The sequence below is a fragment of the Macrobrachium rosenbergii genome, chromosome 4 (genome assembly GCF_040412425.1).
Source record: "Macrobrachium rosenbergii isolate ZJJX-2024 chromosome 4, ASM4041242v1, whole genome shotgun sequence".
Classification (NCBI taxonomy): domain Eukaryota; kingdom Metazoa; phylum Arthropoda; class Malacostraca; order Decapoda; family Palaemonidae; genus Macrobrachium; species Macrobrachium rosenbergii.
The window spans coordinates 53,612,670-53,626,988 of NC_089744.1; the positions used below are offsets into that span (position 1 = coordinate 53,612,670).

A 14,319-nucleotide genomic window follows, 5' to 3' on the forward strand; every position below is an offset into this window, starting at 1 on the left:
AGAAAAAAAGAGGAAAGTCTTTTAAAAGGTTCCAACCGACCATAATGTTGACAGTTGCAGTTAAGTTCCAGATAGTTGGATCTCCCTGCCCGACTCTCTGTCTCTCTCTCTCTCTCTCTCTCTCTCTCTCTCTCTCTCTCTCTCTCTCTCTCTCTCTCTCTCTCCTCCCTTAACCAGATCCTGGATTTTCCATTTTCCTTTCTCTCAGCGTCATTAAAACTTTTGCCGGCGCTTGGCAGCCTTCTACCCGATAATATGCTGTGAAATGGTCAATCATTGAATACCCTTCGTGGACAGGGCGAGTTTCAGAGGTCCCTGCGCGTATCAACTCGTGCGCAAAAATTATGTGCATACGCTCGTAAATACGCTCAGATAACAGAGCACCGAGGAGTTGAGCTTATGGATAGAGAATAGACTTAGTATCAAGGGCGACGAGACCTGGCTCCTTATTAACTCTGACCACTAATAATAAGAACTATTAGGTGTTTGCCGACTGTCCAAGAGCAAGAGCCCGCAATGGCATAAGACCACTTTAAGCTAAGACTTATACAATTAGGTTAACACGAAAGCTCGAGCAAGTGTGTTCTCCATACGACGATAGTTTAACACGGAGAGAGAGAGAGAGAGAGAGAGAGAGAGAGAGAGAGAGAGAGAGAGAGAGAGAGAGAAAAAATCAGCAACAGCGTACTTCGTTTTGAACGGAAACGCATTACGAGAGAGAGAGAGAGAGAGAGAGAGAAATCAGCGACACCGTATTTCATTCTGAATGGAAATATACTGAGAGAGAGAGAGAGAGAGAGAGAGAGAGAGAGAGAGAGAGAGAGAATGTCAGCACTAGCGCATTTCATTTTGAATGAAAATACTTTACGTTGAACCCTTGGAATTATCATATATCTGGACGCCCATTCATTGAATACCAATATTCGCTCCATCACTGGAAAATAAATCAAACAAACCATACAGCTCTGGCACGTGATTCAATTATTCATTAAATCAATACTGATATTTGTGCGTAGTAAGAACTACGAGTGTGGAATCCGGCTAAAAATTCTCTTTCATGTATGAACGGTGTCAGTGAACTTTGACGTGGCGGCGCGGCGGACTGATTGACTTCGATCTACCTAGAAGGGATTTGGCACCGAATCGCCAGCTACAGCAAGGCGCACGGAGTTGATATAGTCGAGAATATTGGAGCTGAAGTCGGAAACACGTGAGTACAAAAATTTACACTGTCCGGAGCAGAATTACGTTTTTATTCATCGATTATATTCGACCGAAAAGAGGAAGGATCATATTAACTTGCCGTGTAGAAAAAAGTTGTTTTCAAGATATATACAAGAAGTTGTGTCCTGTTCCAACATAGGATAAAATGACAGCAAGGCTTGGATAAAATCGAGAGAGAGAGAGAGAGAGAGAGAGAGAGAGAGAGAGAGAGAGAGAGAGAGAGAGAGAGAGATCTTAAATGCATTATAAATAAAAACAATCCTTTCACACGAACACGAAAGATATGCGAATAATTCCGACGTCGATTGCAAGAAGTATCAAACCTTGAAACTTCGCAGAACTTTGCAAATCAGCAACCCCCCATTCACTCGCTGAAACCGCAGTTTAATTCAGTGACGAAGATGAGGCAATATATCACTGCAAGAAGCAATAGAAACACCTGAAGCAATCAACCTCTTCCCCTCTATTTCCCCTTTTCTTATCCTCATTTTATTACTTGAAAAAGACAAGTTTACGAACGTCCAATCCACGTTCTATTTCATTATGGAAATTCGTAAAATATGTTTCTGTTTTTCAGTGCAATTACACAGACAGCAATTATTTGACATTTCATATTAATGAAAAAATTTTATCCCAAAGAGAGTTTGTTTAAAAGCTGTTTAACGCATGGGAACACCTATCAATCCATCTGGGCACCGCTACAACGTTAGAGAGGCAATTATAACATCACTTATCCAAATTTGTAATTACATTACAAGCGCAGATGCGTATACACAGGCACAAACTATTGTAGCATACTAAGCACTCCTCCCTAGCATCTCTAAATTATTGACAACTGAAAACTTATTTGTAAACGTATAGCACCAAACATCCGGTGATTAAAGAAAGTACACCGGATATCAAGCAAAGGAGGTTAGAGCTCATTACATATAAAAATAAGTTATTATTTTTATTGATTCGTATTAATGAAAAAATTCCATTCCGAAGAGAATTTTAATAAATGCTTTTTAACACATGGGGACATCTATCAATCCATTTGGGCACCACTAAAACGCCAGAGAAGCCATTTACTGACGTTAATCAGAATTTGTAATTAGATTACAAGCACAGATGCGTACACACTGGCACAGCCTATAGTATCATACTAAGCTGTCCTCCACAGCATCTATCAACTTATTGACAACAGAAAACTTATCAATAAACGCAACGCCCCAAACATCCGGTGGCTGGAGAAAGTACACCTGATATGCAACGGAAGGCTCTGTCATCATATGAAGAAGTACAAATGATATTTTTTTAACAAGCCGTTTTCTCTAAAAAAAAATAAAAAAAAAAGAAGGTTGCAGAGACGTCTGGAAATCTGTCACTGTCACATAGAACCCTACATATTGAATCAGGGATAAACCTTATTAAAATAAATATAGAAGTAAATAAATAAATAAAATAAAACTCCCACAAGCCGTTCATGCAGATGCGTAAAAACCTGACAAACAGCATACGAGAGCTATATTCAGAAGGATAACTGTGCCTCCTAGATACGAATGGGTGGTTGTCACTAAGGCTGAATGTAAATATAGAACTTAAAATGACCACCTAGTAGTTCAGTAAGTATGATAAAGACATCAAATAACAACCTTTTGATCAAATACATTACACTAATTGCAACAAGTTCTGAACGTACCATTTCACTCCTAATAATATTTATGGACTTTCAACTTCCTGCTCGGTTATTTGGGCTTTCAGTGGATTCAAAGAGACGAAGATAAACATATAATTGAAAATAATTCGTGAGATGATGAGTGTTTCAAGGAAGTTTCTCTCTACCTCGAATTTCCAAAAAACTGATCCTGTAGCAATCACAATTAGAAGTGAAATACGATCATGTCTCAATACATTTGCCAGTACACAACAGGAAGGCTACACTGGTTCCACGAACCAGTCAGGCCAGACTCACAGCCAGGTCATTCAACCAAAGACATGGAAAAAAAATTTTTTTTTTAAGACACCCTATCAAACTGCTAATTAACCTTTGATTATAAAGCAAAAAGAAATTTACGATGCTGCTTTTACATATTTCCATGGTCAGGCATATACTGTGAAAACGGTTTCTTCAGCTTTCAATTACAGCTCCTTCCATAACCATAAGGATGACAACAGATATCTCGACATGGACTATACCTGTATTTTCAGTCTTTTTTTTTTTTTCCAACTATACATTCCCTCTCGTGCTTTACTGCGGCAAAGACCTGAAGAGACAGTATACATACATACATATACAGTATATGTATTATATATAATTATATAGTGAAATTATTTCTCAAGTCCCAAACGACATAAAAAAAAAACACACCGATAAAGCCTATAATTGCGCAACCATTGCAACATCATGCTTTGTGGACGTAATAGCGATCAAAGCCATCATTAGCAAACCGGCTGATGGTAGTCACCCTAGTTACTGGAACGGATATTGGCGCATTCCATGCAATAGAAATTTCCATGAGGCTAGACGGCATTAGGAAATAATCAGGAGGTTTGGCTAAACTGCCAGGAACTTGAGTCTTTGTTATTTGCCTAATTTTATTGCTGTTAGTACAAGAAAGATGCTGCGCTAATGACAATACAAGAGTACTTTTCATCAAGCAACTATTACAATTATTCACAAATATTCCGAACAATACCGAACAATGGTCTCATTATGTAAAATTCTAATTTTGGGACTTTCAAGAAAACGAATCAAGTGTCAATTGCTGAAAAGAAATCTCTATACGTATCTCAAGTAAAATATACAATCTAGATGAAAAATCTGAGTTTTCCTAAAAGTTATTTTAAGCAATGGTTAATATGTACAGTGTTTCATGAAATTGTAATCCATTAGATATAAATTGAATAGGGCTTAGAAACAGACTACAGGAGTCCGATCATTACCGAACGTCCTCCTTAAATTAATACCCATAAAATTAAGTACCTTCACCAACTACCTATTTTCGTCTCCTAGTATGTCGAGTAACTAAGAAAATGAAGTTCCTGGGGCCGTTTAGCCAAACCTAGTTTGAAGATAGCCATCATTGCACTGAATGCTCCGTTGTCCTTTCTATCAACCAGGGTAACTGTCACAAAATGAATTACAAAATGATAGTTTTGTCGTCGTAGCTATATATAAAAAAAAAGCGAAGCATGGAGAAATTGAGTCCTTTTATATATGGTTTTCCCTTCACCTGATTATTACAGCCAAAGTAAATTACCTCTCCATTTTTAGCAGAGCCCCCTAGAGTTCTATTTTCAGCTTCTCTCTCTCTCTCTCTCTCTCTCTCTCTAACTCATTTACATTAATGAACTCCGGTCTGACGATTCTACTTTGACCAAACTGTTCTTCTTTTATCCTTCTGCCACTCACTCACTATCAACTCCCATCAATCCTGTCTCCAGCTACAATGAGGAAAAAGTTTCCAACCAGACGTCATAAAGAAAATTTCCCTTCTCAGCTTCTTTAGTAATCACATGTATTGCATCTAAAAATCTGAATTCAAGCCCTTAAGCCTACCAGCGTTTACAGTAGGGTGAACGAGTTGATGGGTAGGTTACAACTCCAGACAACAAGCTTAAATAGTAACTGAAAAGTAAATAGTTCCCTTTAGAGGCAATAACTACTTCAATTCCTGTTACTTCATTTGAATGCGGAACCTGTTCGAGCATGCTTGAAAAGGCTTTTGTACGGCAGTTGGGATTACATTGAAAAAATCCCCTTTAAATAGCCTCACCAATATCTCAGGGTATGAACCTTTATGACCAGACGTAAGGTCACTTCTCTAACCTTTTTCTAGTAGTAATACTTAGGAACTGCCAATCAAAAGCCGCTGAAATTCTCTGCTGATATATCCAGCGTATACGGGATATATCGGCCGATATTGACCAGAATGGACAAACTCATTCAGCAATTTCAATTTTCACTTTGACATGTTCTCCGCTTTTGATGTTTTTCGGAACTTTCTTTTAACATTTCTTTAATATTCTAGGCTTTAGATGAACAGTATGATGGAAGATAAGAAAGTCAGGTTTAATGAAGACACTTCTTTCCAAGGTGACAGCTTTGGCTATTTCTCAAGCTGTTTCGATACCCTCCACATATGCATACATAATAGTATATGGATAAGTTCGAACACATAGCATATAGTTTCTCTGCTATTAGTCTTTCGCTTTCATACACAAAACGTCATGCATACGTACATATATGCATACATACATCGCCCACCCACAAACACACTCACATATCCTATATATATATATATATATATATATATATATATATATATATATATATATATATATATATATATATATATATATATATTTATATATATATATATATATATATATATATATATATATATATATATATATATATATATATATATATATATATTTATATATATATATATATATATATATATATATATATATATATATATATATATATATAAAGCGAGAGAGAGGTTGAGAGAGAGAATTTGTGTGCGTTAATGTTATATTTATGTGAGTAGTAATATTGAAAAGCGCCACATGTCCCTCACTGTAATTAATTCTAGGAATATCGAATGTGAAATTGGGTTAGTATTTCCATGCAGTGCTCATCAGGCGTTTAATAAGGTCGTGTGCATGCGGAGAATTTTTGGAAAAGTACAACCAAAATCGCATTAACTGAGTTACTTTTTGGGGGGAATTTTAGGAACACCTAAAAGAATAATAGAAGCATACAAGTAGAGACAATTCAAGTCTATTCATCCGGTGCTACAATGGTCCATTGCTTTAAGCTTGCAACCAATGATGAAATATTACCTATAAATTACTAACATTCATTTGATTAATAGATTGTAAAATAAAATGACAGTAAAGTTTTTGATGTCAAATCTGTCGGCCATCAGCGTTTATGAACCCCCTTTTGACCATCGGAATTTATCGACCCCTTCATTCTCCCATCAGTCCCAAGGGTCAATATCGCCCACCTCGGAGACTCCTGATCTCGGTCAAAGCAAAGCAATAAAATAAAAATGAAAAAAGGACAGCAAATCCATCTCCGTGCTGAATGAAACACGACCTCAAGAAATGACAGAGGGATCACTGATTTGGCGAACTGCCTTTGATTCCAACTCGTCCAAATAAGAATCAGAGGCGAAAGCACTCGACGCGAAAAGGTGACCTTCCACACAGGAAACGATAAGCCAATATATATCAAGTACGAAAAACATCACGACCCAAAGTCACCTTCTGTTTATTATTCAAAAGCAGGTTTCACGACGCAAACTTTATCATCTTCCTGAAACAGGCCTGAATCAATGCGAAATCATAAAATGTTGACGAGGAAGAGAGGTTTGGAACTCGTTATCGTCAGATTAGCCAAAAGCGGAAAAGGACATTAGAAAGAGGCAAGGGACGAATGACGAGCTCTCATTTTATCATGTTTTCGAAATAAGAGTGATATATACCAAATACATAGAGAAAGGCTTAAGACTGAAGGCGTGAAACCGGGAAGGTCTGGAGGCGAATAACATTTACGAGTGATGTGGAGGATGATAGAGTCGTTGGCAAACGCATGAATAAAAGAGGTACGCTGAAGGAGGTCACTTTCCAAAGAGTGGTAAGAGCTGGCGAGGAAACAGAACTCCGATACACCACTCGACATTGAGGAAATAGCATACGTTTCGTTTCCACAGATAACAAGTGTAAAGAAAAAAAATATTAAAGATTATTTTGCAATTTATCAGCTGACATTACGGGTAATCGTCATGTAATGATGCCAGTATGCTACATACAGTAACTGAAATGTTTTATTGTTAAATGCAAGTAGAAAAATGATAGTAAAATCAGGAACTGTAAGTACGTCGGCGTTTATGATAAGATGAGGTTTTCCAAGATAGTTAATGACGTATGGCCATGTAGCATCAGCTGATAAATCTCCCACCTGGAAAAAACAACACGGCATTTTTTCGTAACCTTCAATTAACGGATCTGAAAAATATTATCGACATCGAAGGAGATGGTGCCTAGAATATGTAGACACATGCACAGCATAATTGGACAGACGCTTAACATTTATAAATTTTGTTTTTCTTAGTGTGAATCAACCGATTCATGCACAAGCTATGAAACTATGAATCAGTAAGTTCACTGATATTTAGGTCGACGGTGTTCTGGGCGCGAATACACAATAGGATACATACCAGGAAGTTGGCAGCCATAATATACAGTCAATATACAGTCGTTCACAGCCAGACAACCTCGAGATTACAACAATTACAACACGGAAGAGAATGAGACGTGGAAATTTCTTACAAAAAAAAAGTGACTCGTCAACAAAAGGCTACAACTGACATAAATAACATCAATAGGCATTAATGCGAAACTATTGTGTGTTAACTCATTAAAAAAAAACATGACATTCCACCAGAAATCTGAGGAACTATTGAGAATCAGTGTATTTTGAAACTACTGTACAGCATCGTTCTTTACAGAAGAGAAGAATGTTTTCCAAGCAAACCTTTTCTTTTTCAACAAGAAAGATTACAGTTCTTTCAGTAAATGCTCTGCAAATATTTCACAACGGGCATCCATAAGTCAAAGTGAAAAAGTAAACACACAAATGTTGTGGATGAGTCAAAAGGACTGATTTCTTATCTATTCTTACGAAAGCTACGACTCGAAGAGCTGGTATGTTTCTAGATTCATGCAGTTTATTATCAATGTTATTATTATTATAAGAGTTGAATGATACTGAAATTACTCTGGCCTTTGACCTTGAATAACTTGGCCAGTTTCGAAGACACGGCACAGAAATTTCCAACACCGTAGGATTATGAGGGGGGACAAAAGTTCTGAAGTGCCAATTTTGCAAGAAAATGGCCCCTCCTTAACTATCGTTGATTAGTGCCTCTATATACTGTAAGTGCTGAATGTTTTTCCTCTATCTTCAAGAAGTGGATCTTCCTGCGCAGCAAAACACAGCACACTGGTCAGTTGTCTTACAATCGTGTCGAGATTTAAAGGTTTAATCTGACCGTCACTGTATACTTCTATCATGCGTTTTGAATTTCATAGCATGTGGAGAGGATTCTTCTCGTACCCACTGATCCAAGCATAATCGACGATGACCAAGGAACAACCTCCTCGAAGAGAGGACTAAGAGTTCAACTGGAACAACCAGGGCCACAAAATTAACCTTCATCTCATGCTGACATATCACTTATTTTATTCAAGTATGTCAACTGAAAAGCATTACAAAAGGTTTGTAATATCTTTAAGTAAACAGTGTTCTTTAAATTCTTATTCCCGGATCATATGCATCCACCGTTTCACTATAAGACATAAATGATCCAAGCAATTGTTCTTCGACTAATCTCCTAACACTAACACAGAGGCAAGGCAAAATAAAAAATGCAACGCATTTGTGCCAATGCTTACATGGAAGTATAGTTATTCTCGTGTATAATTTTCGTCAGATATAACTGATAAATGCACAGCATCAGAATCTGTTCAATGTCGAAACACTGGAAGAAACGAAGGCCTTAAAGAAAGAGAGAAATCATCCAGCCGCTTCCTTGAGCACTGAACTTCTCGTTACTTGGGCTGTTACCAATTTTAATGAGAAATAATATCCAAAACTTTTCCTGTTTTACAGTATTTTCACATATTTACATCATATACACATACATACACACACACACACACACACACATATATATATATATATATATATATATATGAATATATGAATGTAAAAATATACATATATATACTGTATATATATACACCCAACATATAAATGCTATTTGGGAAAATTTTCTCTCTTATGAAATTCCTGTTGAAGTCAATGGTATTATTTGCGGAGACTAACTTTTTGTTTAGACTCTGGTTCTTTCCTCTTCAGGTAAGCTCTTGTCAGGTATCAGGAAAAATGATTCACGTTTGTGAATACGTGGAAGCAAACGTGGATAGTTTTCCTTATTCCTGAGAAGCTTACCTGAAGAAAATAAAGTACAGACTAAATAAAGTACAAACAAAAAGACTAATTTAAAGTACAAACAAAAATATAATCTATATAAATAATATATATATATATATAAAATATATATATATTTATATATATAGATATGAAATGGAAATATATATATATATATATATATATATATATATATATATATATATATATATATATATATATATATATATATATTATTATATACATATATATATAAACATTTACTGTATATATGTATATATATATACTATATATATATATATATATATATATATATATATATATATATATATATATATATATATATATATATATATACATATATGAAAGATATGTATAGTGCATATAAAAATAATTGGGTGAATCAAATGAGCTTAAAAATAAAAACCTCTAAACAGTACTTGTTTCTCCTTCCGATATTCAAATATTTCTAATGAATCTCCTCAAGTTCATTGGGTTTGAGATGTTTTAACAATTTTTCCTGACATTATTTATGATAATTCATTTCTTGTTATTCAACAAGAATTCAAAATTTTCTCCAAGAATCTACATTTCCATAATAAATATAATATGCACACTTGTGCTGTAAGAATAAATGAAAATCCCTCTGTGTTTTAGAAATATATTAAAAACGTTAAAATTTACTACCGTTTTAAATATACTTCCAAAACAAAACGGGATTTTAATTTACCCACGTTTTCTTTACGCTATTATTATTATTATTATTTATTATTATTATTATTATTATTATTATTATTATTATTATTATTATATATCAAAATGCGTAAATTTTTCACTTAATTAGCCAAAAAGGTAAATAAAATGACAAATAAACAAAAATGTATCCCCAGAAGAAAAACGTGGAAACAGAAGTTAGATTAATGTAGCAAAATAGTGCCTGGTTCCCCAGTGACGCATTACAGCTTCGTTGAAACTGTTGAGCACCAGCATCAAAAATACTGTCCGAAAGATTCTTCCAAATGAAAGATTTACGATACGGGACACAGAGGAAAAAGTGGCATTCGAGAGAAAATGCATCCTGATTTTCCTGATAGCGAACAGAACAAACTGCTGTTTGGGGAATACGTTAAATACTTATGAAAATTCCATATTCCAGTGGAGCTTGTGGAAGATGGCCGAACAGGACATTGTTATCCGTGTTAGAAAAAAAAAAAGGAAATCCCTGCGTCTTGCAACAGATTCCTAAAAAAAAGTTAAGTATACCTTAGTTTTACCAGACCACTGAGCTGATTAACAGCTCTCCTAGTGCTGGCCCGAAGGATTAGACTTATTTTTGTGGCTAAGAACCAACTGGTTACTTAGCAACGGGACCTACAGCTCATTGTGGAACCCGAACCACATTATAACGAGAAATGAATTTCTATCACCAGAAACAAACTCCTCTAACGCTTCATCAGCCGGCCGGAGACTCGAACTCGGACCTAGCGAGTGTCAGTCCACAGCTCTACCGACTTTCCCAACAAAGAGCTCAACAGATTCCTAAAAACTACTGACAACCCAAACTTGCGAACACTTTTCAGAAATTTCCAAGACAATTGATGTGAGGAGGCATATGACACAGATGCTATTATGTGTGTATATGTTCCTCATCAGTCATTGCCGTATGACGTATTTCCAAGTGCTGTGGAAAGGAACAGTTGGTGTTGCAGGTAACGAGAAATGTTGCAATACGTTCAGTTAAATACAGTGTTACTTTTACGAAGCAAGATGTGTAACGCGAGAACTGAGCCAGACTGCCTAATCACACAAAATTATCGTTCGGTACCGCTTTCATCGACTGTTTGATCTTCAACTTTTTTTTTTTTTTTGACCGTTCAGTTTCACTTCTTTCCTAACCCTCTTTCGTTCTTTGCAAAGTATCCAGTCTCGCAGAGATCCCTCAACTTTTAGTGTTCTCTTCTCTTTCTATCTCTACACTATGCACGCACGCACGCATACACACACACGTACACACACACGGTAAAAATCTTTTCGATCTTCAGTATTTATTATACCTTAAAACCGGTTTCTCTTTAAGACCAAGTTTTGTAATCACTTAAAAAAGTGAAAACGAATCACTTTGTCTTACAGTGCTCACACACAAGTTGTACAGGTTGTCCGTCACGTACTCTTAAAAAGATACAAATTCTTGCGTGGATACAGATATATTGTTTACGACGTTGCAAAATTATTACAAACGTCACTGCTAGATTTCCCTTTCGAGTTTGTGAAAAGAAGACGTCAGAATAAAAATGGAAATATTCCCAAAAATCGTTAATGCTAAATAAAGTAACAAACCAACCACGCAGCCATGAAACCTGCTATTGCTCAGAAGAACGAAAAGAGTCGGAAGGTATTGCGATATTTCAAACTTGGCAAAAATAAGTGAAAAAATGCAGGAAAGATAAAAAAAAAAGAAAGTTGAAGAAAAAGTGAACTGAATGGCATCCTTTTGAAGTGAGTTCCGCAAAAGAGTTATTTATACCTTCTTTCATGTCTCAAGAAAGTTCTTGACTGAACAAACACAAGACACAGAAAATCTCCCCGATCACACGACTGCTATTTATTCAAAAACCATTTGCATTACTGCGTGTGTGTGCGTCTACAACACACACACACAGACACACACCATTATATATATATATATATATATATATATATATATATATATATATATATATATATATATATATATATATATATATATATATATAAAACTTAGTGTAAGAAGTCAGGAGTCAATCCATATTTAAAACCATCACAAAGGGAAGAGGACAAACATGTACAAGTTGTCCTTGTTCAGACGTTTTGTAATATTTCACATAATTGTATTTTTAGGTTAAAAATATATCATAAAATTCCTTGTAAAATCATGAAAAGAAATTTTAAAAATTATAAAATATTGAAAATTCTTTTTACAATTAAATTGCTTTATAAAAATCATTTTAATTTTTTATTTGTTTTTATAACTTTACAAGGAATTTTGCTTTGTTTAAAAACCCTTGAAGATAGATACATTTATGTTAAAAATTACGAAATGTTGGAATAAAGACAGCTTCTGCATTTGTGTGTGTGAGTGTCCTCTTCTCTTTGTGATTTATATATATATATATATATATATATATATATATATATATATATATATATATATATATATATATATATATATATATATATATATATATAATATACATATATATGCTGTATATAATTTTTATATATATATACACTAATATTTGAATAATTGTTCAAACATGTGAAATATATAAAACAGGCCATAGAAATGTTATGACATCTTGTCTGAACAACTTCCACTATCAAGGAGCTAGTGCCAACTTCGTGGAAAGGTCGCATAAAAAGTAAAACGCCGTTGTGGAAATTCTTAATTAAACGAAAATGAAGCTTTTTGTGTATATCCTCTCCATCAACAATGGCTAAAAGATGTCCGTGGTCAAATAAATCAAATAAGTCATATTTCATTCCGGCCTCTACAGATATTTAGACATTTCCATACGCCATTATACATACATACATATATACATATATATATATATATATATATATATATATATATATATATATATATATATATATATATATATATATATATATATATAATATAGAAAACAGGAATATAGAAAAACTTGACGTCGACTTTTCAGTATAAAATACAAAGGTAAAGTAAAATCACAATTGTCAACAGAAGCAACATTAAATATCGTTAAGGTAAAGGAACAACATACATTATGTTAACAGATCTGCAAATTAAATCAATTTTACTGATAAGAACATGTCAATCAGCAATGTGACGATTTTATAATAACTGATTAAACGCTTTTTTCAAAAGTTGTTTTCCAAATTAAATAAACTCTACCGACAAAAACACGTATATAAATCGGTAATGAGACAATTTTATGAAAACTGATTAAATGCTTTTTTCAAATGTTATTTAGCTAGGAAAAGAGGTAAACGCTACCAAAAAATATAAACGCGTTTGTATATTTAAGAGAAAAAATAGCCTGTGCGCGCAATATACGCACAGTTCGCTCTGGCCCTTCCCAGCCCCATTGTGGACTCTCCCTTCTTTGTCTTGGTCCTTTTCATTGTGTAACCTGAGTGTAAAAAGAATGCTTTTTAAATGTGTCATGTGTTTAAAGGTCAGAAAACCGTGGAAGTTATCTTTGTTTTTATCCCATCTAATTTGTCAATGCACTGGAAGAAGTAGAAGTTGTTTCTTGTAGTTACAAATTTGTTCAATTCGTATGAGCTTATTTACTGAATGTCTTTCAGCTATGTTTCTTTACATCGGTTACATTTTCATTATTTATATAACAGTAAGAAGCTGAATTCCTTTTCTTTGTGCACAGACAACCAACATAAAATATGTAATAGACCCTGTCTAGGTCATATTATCTAAGTGCAAAATTTTTATCAAGTAATTTGGAGACTGGGATAAAAAGCACTTGGTTCTCGGTTGCATGTCTTGCAGACATAAAAACTGTGTTTGAATAACTGATAAATTGCCTTCCGAGCTGGTACATTCAACATACACGTAGCGCCCAGGACTTAGAAAACAGTGAGAAAAAAATTAAATATAAGCCATACCAACGCATCCATCCTACCTAACTCTTCATCGCTGATGTTAAAGACAGACAAGAGTGGACAGAAAGATGGAGAACCAGAGATGAACATGACGGTGGTATTCCAATTCTATCCCACAATATTCCTATGGGTAAAATAGAAAACAATATGACGAAAGTATTGTGTACTGTTGTCTCGTAATTGGGCTTGGAGTCATACATAACCCAAACTTTCACTAACTACAACATAATGGGAGCTTTTGGAGTCGTTACCGATTTTGAGAAGATATCCTAACTACTTTGTGAAACGTACACACCCATGTAACATACAAGACGTCCGACAAAAGAAGGTAAAACCATTCTTTCCCATGTTTGTGCTAAAGGGAAACGGATCATTGCAGCTGGCAATTTTCCTCGACGGAAAAGTATTTGAAACCGTCAAGAGTTTGAAAACTTGCATATTGTTTCTGAAGCAGCAAAATCGTC

General features: G+C 34.7%; 1 protein-coding gene across 1 annotated transcript in view; it reads right to left on the reverse strand.

Annotated features, from left to right (window-relative positions):
- LOC136834696 (cGMP-dependent protein kinase, isozyme 1-like) overlaps positions 1-14,319 on the reverse strand; it is a 495,388-nt gene that overhangs the window by 439,170 nt on the left and 41,899 nt on the right. The gene's annotated exons all lie outside the window — the stretch shown is intronic.